At 54.1% G+C, this 6,098-nt stretch overlaps 1 pseudogene; it reads left to right on the top strand.

Moving 5' to 3' along the window:
• The first annotated feature begins 3,791 nt into the window (after nt 1–3,791).
• LOC124100901 (signal-regulatory protein beta-1-like) lies at nt 3,792–5,740 on the top strand (annotated as a pseudogene).
• Nucleotides 5,741–6,098: the final 358 nt, after the last annotated feature.

The raw sequence follows: 6,098 nt of genomic DNA, 5'->3' as shown, positions 1-6,098 counted from the left end.
CAACAAGCTACTGTTCCTGTCCCTCCCTGAGGACCTGGCCCTCCAGAGCAGGGAGGGGGCAGGGCATGCTTTCCTTCCTTCCCCTCCTGGAACAGCACCTGAGAGGATTCTGACAGGCTTGGGTTCCCTGTAGACCTGGGGCCCTGGGGAGGAGCTGCCAAGAGGTTGGGCCTTTGCCCTGGGTCTGCCTGGACATCCCTGTGTCCCAGGGACCAGCCCTCACAGGCCCTGCTGGGCAGGAGCAGAGCTGGGTCACTCACCCAGAGAGTGTTCTCCATGTGGGTGACACAGGAGTTCCAGGTTCAGGAAGAACAGGTGCTCTTTTTTTCTGTTTTCTGCGAGAGTCCCTGCATGTTCTTCCCAAGCCATGAGGCTGAGGTGGTCCGCACACATGGACCTTCACACCTGTGCCCACCCCTGTTGACCTGGGGAGCTGGAGGCCCAGGCAGGCCCTCTCTCACACAGCACATTAATGCCAGGAGGGGACAGAGCCCAACCTGACTCCAGCCCAGGCTCCTGCTGCCCTGGGGATAGACACTGTCCCCACAGAGGAGCCAGGGCACAGGAGGGGCTCAATACAGACCTGACCTGACCCACTGGGCAGGGAGCAGCGTCTCTCCTCCTCCTCCCTCTCCCACAGTTCAGGAAGACACTCACATTCACACCCTGAAGCCACAGTGAGTGGGGAACCTCTCCTGAGTGTCAGCCACATCTCTCTCCATGGGGAGATGCCCCAGTAGGACACACAGAGCTGCTCTGTTGTTTCAATAAGGGGAAAAGCCTTCTTCCTGGGGAGATGTTATTGATGCTCTTGTTGTCATGGTGGGTGGGGTCGGGGGCTCCCCACTGGCTGTGCATAGGAATCATGGGGGAAACTGAACACAAAAACTCCCAGACCCAGGCTTCACCTACAAATGTTGCTTTAAAAGGTCTGAGGAGGGTCTGGGCTTCTGAAGTTTCCACTTACTCCAGAAGTTTCTGACACATGGCCAGGGCTGTCGACTCCTGAGGAGATGTCCTGAAGACACGGAAGGAAAGCTGGGGTTCTTTCCTCTTCAATGAAGGAGAGCACGGGAGCCTTCTCGGGTGTGGATGCTGCTGAACAGCAAGTGCTGGGCTCAGCTCCCTGGGGCCTGTGGCAGGGTCTCCCAATGGAGCCCCCTAGATCCAGGGTCACCCCAGAGCCCACATCTGACACACGTTGCCTCTGAACAGGAGCTGAAACCAAGGAGCCCTGGCTCTTCAGCACACAGAGCTCTGTGCCTTGATGTCTCAAAATGTCACTGAGGCATCTGTCCCTTGTCCCTTCACTGAGCCACACTCTATGAAAACAGTTTCTCTGGATGAAACCCCTGTGATGCTGTTCATGTGAGAAGACCTTTGTCACCTTGTTTCCTGTGGGGACTCTTAAGAACACAGGGAGAGGGTGGGGGGGTGCAGCTCAGTGCTGGTTCCTGCTGAGCCCCCCTGAGGCCCTGGGTAGACTCTCAGTCCCTGGGGGGGGGCAGGGAAATAGGTGGAGCCCCGTCATCCTGTGGTGTCTGCTCCTCCTGTCATGCAGCCTCTTGGGGACTGCAGGAACAGGATGGAGCTTTTCCTGGGGTCCCCACTGCATTTGTTGCTCCTCTGGCTTCTAAAGAATGAATGTGTGCTTTCAGAAGGAGTGAGGATACAGCCACAGGTGTCATTTATTAGGCTCCTACTGCATGCCAGCACTGTGCCTTGCCTTTAAGCTCCTCTTGCAGGTTGCATTATCCTCCATGTGGATGACAGCAGTCTGATCTCTTCCCTCTCCCCCAGCCTGGAGCCCTTGGCTGGCCATGTACTTCTCTGAGCATTGTCCCATAATGGGCTCTCACTAGCACCTCCTCATGGGGAAGGTAGTCTGGGTGACTCCACTTCTTCAGTGACACCCTGCATACTGTGCCCTCTGGGTTGTGTGCATGTCAGGCAGGGAGCTCAACATTTGCTGATACAAACCTTCATGATATTTGCTGCCTGGTGACCGCTGTAGAAGGTGCTGGGTGGTGATGAGCAATCTGGAGACACCAAGGGACCTGTCTGAGGACCCATCCACAGGCAAGCAGCCTCCTGATGCTCTCACCTGAGGGCCCTCAGGACCTGCTCAGGGGCCTGGGTCTGCATCTCTTGTAATTAGCCATCAGTTATGAACTCATCCCTGTTCAGTGACCTGTGACTCCAATGCCAAGTGACCCAGGGAAGCCCACATTCAGAAAGCACCCCTTCATCCTCTCCCTCTCACATCCAGGTCTTGGCCCAGGTGAGGCCCATGACATGTTTGTGGAAAGAGGAACAAGTCGGCCGATGTCATGAGGGGGCAAAATTGTGCTGTATGCAGTCAAGGGGAGAAATAAAGAATGGTCCCGTGTTTCTGCCCCTTTCAATGCTTTATTCACTCATATTACTCAATACAATTTCACTCTATAGGTTCTTAATCACGAAAACGACAGTCCTTAATGCTAGGCACTACAAGAGACATAATCAGTTCACAGCAAATAATTCTAGATTAATTCTAAGCACTGCAAACACAGTTAATCTTGACAGGCTAATGACAGACATTCCCTCTGCATCCTAAGTTCAAAAGTCTCAAGCCTTAGGCTTCACGTCCAGCAGATGCACACTCACTCAGAAGGCGGTGATCAGGTTGGGAACCAAGGCAGGCTTTTCCTGGTGGGGAATGGATGACCGTTTGAGGAGGGCGTTGTAGGGAGGAGCTGCTTCTCTCACCAAGGTCCAGAAGAGGCCTTAGAGTTTGAGAGCGGTGAGGAACATGCAGAGGCTCAGGAAGGATGACAAGTGAAGGGATGTCAGGTCCTCATCAGGCTCTCCAGCTCGAGTGCATCCTTGTTTCGGCTGCTGAATCCCTGTTCATTTGCTCTATCATTGATACTAAATTTGGGGCTTTTGACCCCCCTTTCAATTCTTATTGGCTACCACCGGATTTCTCAGTGACATTTACCCTGGGGTCAGAAACATCTGGTCTGGTGGTCTCCACCCTTATCTTCTCACTTTTCCCTCTTATAAGGTGAGCACAGCCTACCAGGGGCTTCACTCTGTTTATCAGGGTGAGGGAAAGTAACTTGTTTGAGGCCATCCTGGAGGGCTCTGTTGGGTGTGCCTGGTGAGACTGCAGGTTTCAAACTGGAGTTTTTAAAATGGAGTTGCTTAGGTTCAGGCCTAAGGCTATCTTGACAGCTGATATCAGAACCACCTGAGAACCAGCCCTGCACAGAACAAAGCCTGTTATAAGGAGGGACCTGGGCTTGTTTTTTTGCTTTGGTTTTGCTTTGAAAAGGATTGAAACCAGGGGCATTTTACATCTGAGCTACATTCCTCAGCCCTTTTTATTTTTTATTTTGAGGAAGGTTCTCATATGTTTCTCAGTCTGATTTAAATTACAATCCTCCAGCCTCAGCCTCCCCAGTCTCTGGGCAACATAACCGACCATTTGCTGAGATTCCAGGGGCAGCTCTGTGTGACCCAAAGCCACCTGTGCTCAGTGTGGCCTGGGAAGAGACTTGCCAACCACCCCACTCCACAGATGAGGAATGTTTATCAGCATGGAGAGCTGGCTTCTATGTTCATTTTAGTGTCCTGGTACTATTTGTCCCCTGTATTTGTTTCTAAATACGACTCCCCTTGGTGTCAAGCATTATTAGGCAGGCCAGCAGGACACGGTTGTTAAGAAAGAGTGAGACGGGGCTGTGGGGTTCTCCCTGGGCCCAGGTTGGTAGCAGTGCCTGGTGCTGAGAGGAAGGTTCTGACCTCAGGCCTGGAGCAGCACCTGGACTTGCTGTCTTTTGCCCAGGGACATGAGGGTAGAGACACCACACAGGGATCAGGTCAGCACCCAGAGCACTTTATTAGGAGCATTAAAATATCTTGTCTTGTCATTTTGGGTGTAGCCCAGTGACAGAGCATGTGCTTAGCAGGTACCTGGGGCCAATTCCCAGCACAGAAAATAATAATACCAAAAATAACGTCAGGGACGATTCCTAACATCATCAGTTGCTGTGGTCAGAAGGGGTCTCCTAATCATCTCACTTGTCTGTCAATCCCCTTCACAGCCAGACCTTCTGCCCCCATGGTGTCAGGTCCTGGGACCAGGGCCACATCTGGGCAGACGGTGAGCTTCACCTGCCAGTCCCATGGCTTCTCCCCCTGGAACATCACCCTCAAGTGGTTCAAAAATGGGAATGAGCTCTCACACACCCAGACCAGCGTGCACCCCACGGGAGAAAGTGTGTCCTTCAATGTGACCAGCACAGCCCAGGTGACCCTGGCCCCTGGAGACGTCCACTCTCAAGTCATCTGTGAGGTGGCCCACGTCACCCTACAGGGGAGCCCTCTTCGTGGGACTGCCAACTTGTCTGACACTGTCCGAGGTACAGAACCCTGCTCCCCACCTCAGCCCACACTGCCCACCCAGCCTGCTTCTCCCCAGGGGCCTTTGCTCCAGGAACTCAGTGGCTTAGGCTCTAGTTGTCAGCAGTGTTGTTACCTGCCATCACATATGGACTCCTGACCTGTGGCCAGCATGTGCTGGTGGCTTCATTTCATTGAACATCAGCAACTACCACTGCTGAGCACCTCCCAGAGCCGAGCCTTGACGTGCAGGGAGGTTTCATCTATTTGCTCACTTCCTGCAGGCAGCCTGTCAGCCTCACTCACTTACCCTCAGGGGAGCTGCTGGTCCCTTGGCACCTGTGGGTGGCAGGCCCTGTGGTCAGTGATTCACTCCCGTGCAAACCCTCAGTGTCTGAGCCCCTGCTTCACACTTGTCCCTGTCCCGAGGGAGGCCCCTGCCCTGCTGGGAGGAGCTCAGCTGTCTGTGCCATAGGGTCACAGCATCTCCCTGTGCTGTTTCAGTTCCACCCACCCTGGAGGTCACCCCACTGCCCACCATGGCATGGAACCTTGTGAACGTCACCTGCCAGGTGAAGCACTTCTACCCCCGGAGCCTACAGCTGACCTGGGTGGAGAATGGAAATGTGTCCAGGACAGAAACAGGCTCGACCCGCTCAGAGAACAAGGACGGGACCTTCAACCTGACGAGTGGCTGCTGGTCAACTCCTCTGTGCACAGGGAGGACGTGACGTTCACCTGCCAGGTAGAGCATGATGGGCAGTCAGCCACCACCAGGAGCTACACCCTGCAGGTCTTTGCTGGCCCCAGGGAGCAAGGCCTGGACAACACCCCTGGTGAGGCCTCAATTCCAGCTGACCAAATGCTTTTATACTTCATCCTGACTCTGTGTGTTGTGATGTGAGAGCAGTGACCCCTCCTTCCCCCAGGGCACCCAGAGCCTGGGAACAGCAGCGTCTTAGCTCCCCACACCCACACTCTGAGGGTCTCCTCTGTTGGGTTGGGCACACATCTCATGGGGCCTTCAAACAGGGACACGAAGGAGGAAGGCAGGATGGGGGATGGGCCTGTCCTGGCACCTGCCACTTGCCTTCTTCACCTGACACTTGTCATATCCTCATGGCCCTCTTTCTGTTTCTCTCTTTCCACCCACATTGAGGGTCCCCCCAAAACACACAGTGATGGAACCAGGTAACTATCACCTGCCAGGGAAAGTAGTTCTACCTCCTGAGCTTCAAGTGACCTGACTGGAGAATGGACACATGACCAAGATGGAAACTGCCTCAGTCGTCAGAGAACAAGGACACGACCTGTAACCACATTAGTGGGCTCCTGGTGAACTCCTGTGTGCAGAGTGGGGACGTGGTGGTCGCCTGCCAGGTGGTACGCAGCCAGCCACTTCCTGAAGGCTAATTATTTTAACTCCCCCCAGAAGGAGCAGGGTACAGACACTTCTCTGGCGAGGGTCAGTGTCTAATCTGAGCAGCTCAGAAGGCTGAGGCAAGAGGGAGGTAAATTCCAGGTCAGCACCTGCAACTTAGTGAGGCCCTGAGCAACCCCTCAGGCCCTGTCTCTAAATCAATATTAAAAAGGGCTGGGGAGGTGGTTGTGTGGATCAGCACCACTGGGTTCAACCTCCAGGACCAAAATGAAAAACATATCTACCTGGGGGGTCTCCACACCAGGTGAATGGGTCTTTTCTGTCTTGTATC

The sequence above is a fragment of the Marmota monax genome, unplaced genomic scaffold (assembly GCF_021218885.2).
Source record: "Marmota monax isolate L192 unplaced genomic scaffold, Marmota_monax_Labrador192_F-V1.1 WCK01_AAM20220418_F8-fsc01677, whole genome shotgun sequence".
Taxonomy (NCBI): domain Eukaryota; kingdom Metazoa; phylum Chordata; class Mammalia; order Rodentia; family Sciuridae; genus Marmota; species Marmota monax.
The sequence above is the reverse complement of the archived record's forward strand: the minus strand, read 5'-3'. Positions and strand labels throughout refer to the sequence as shown.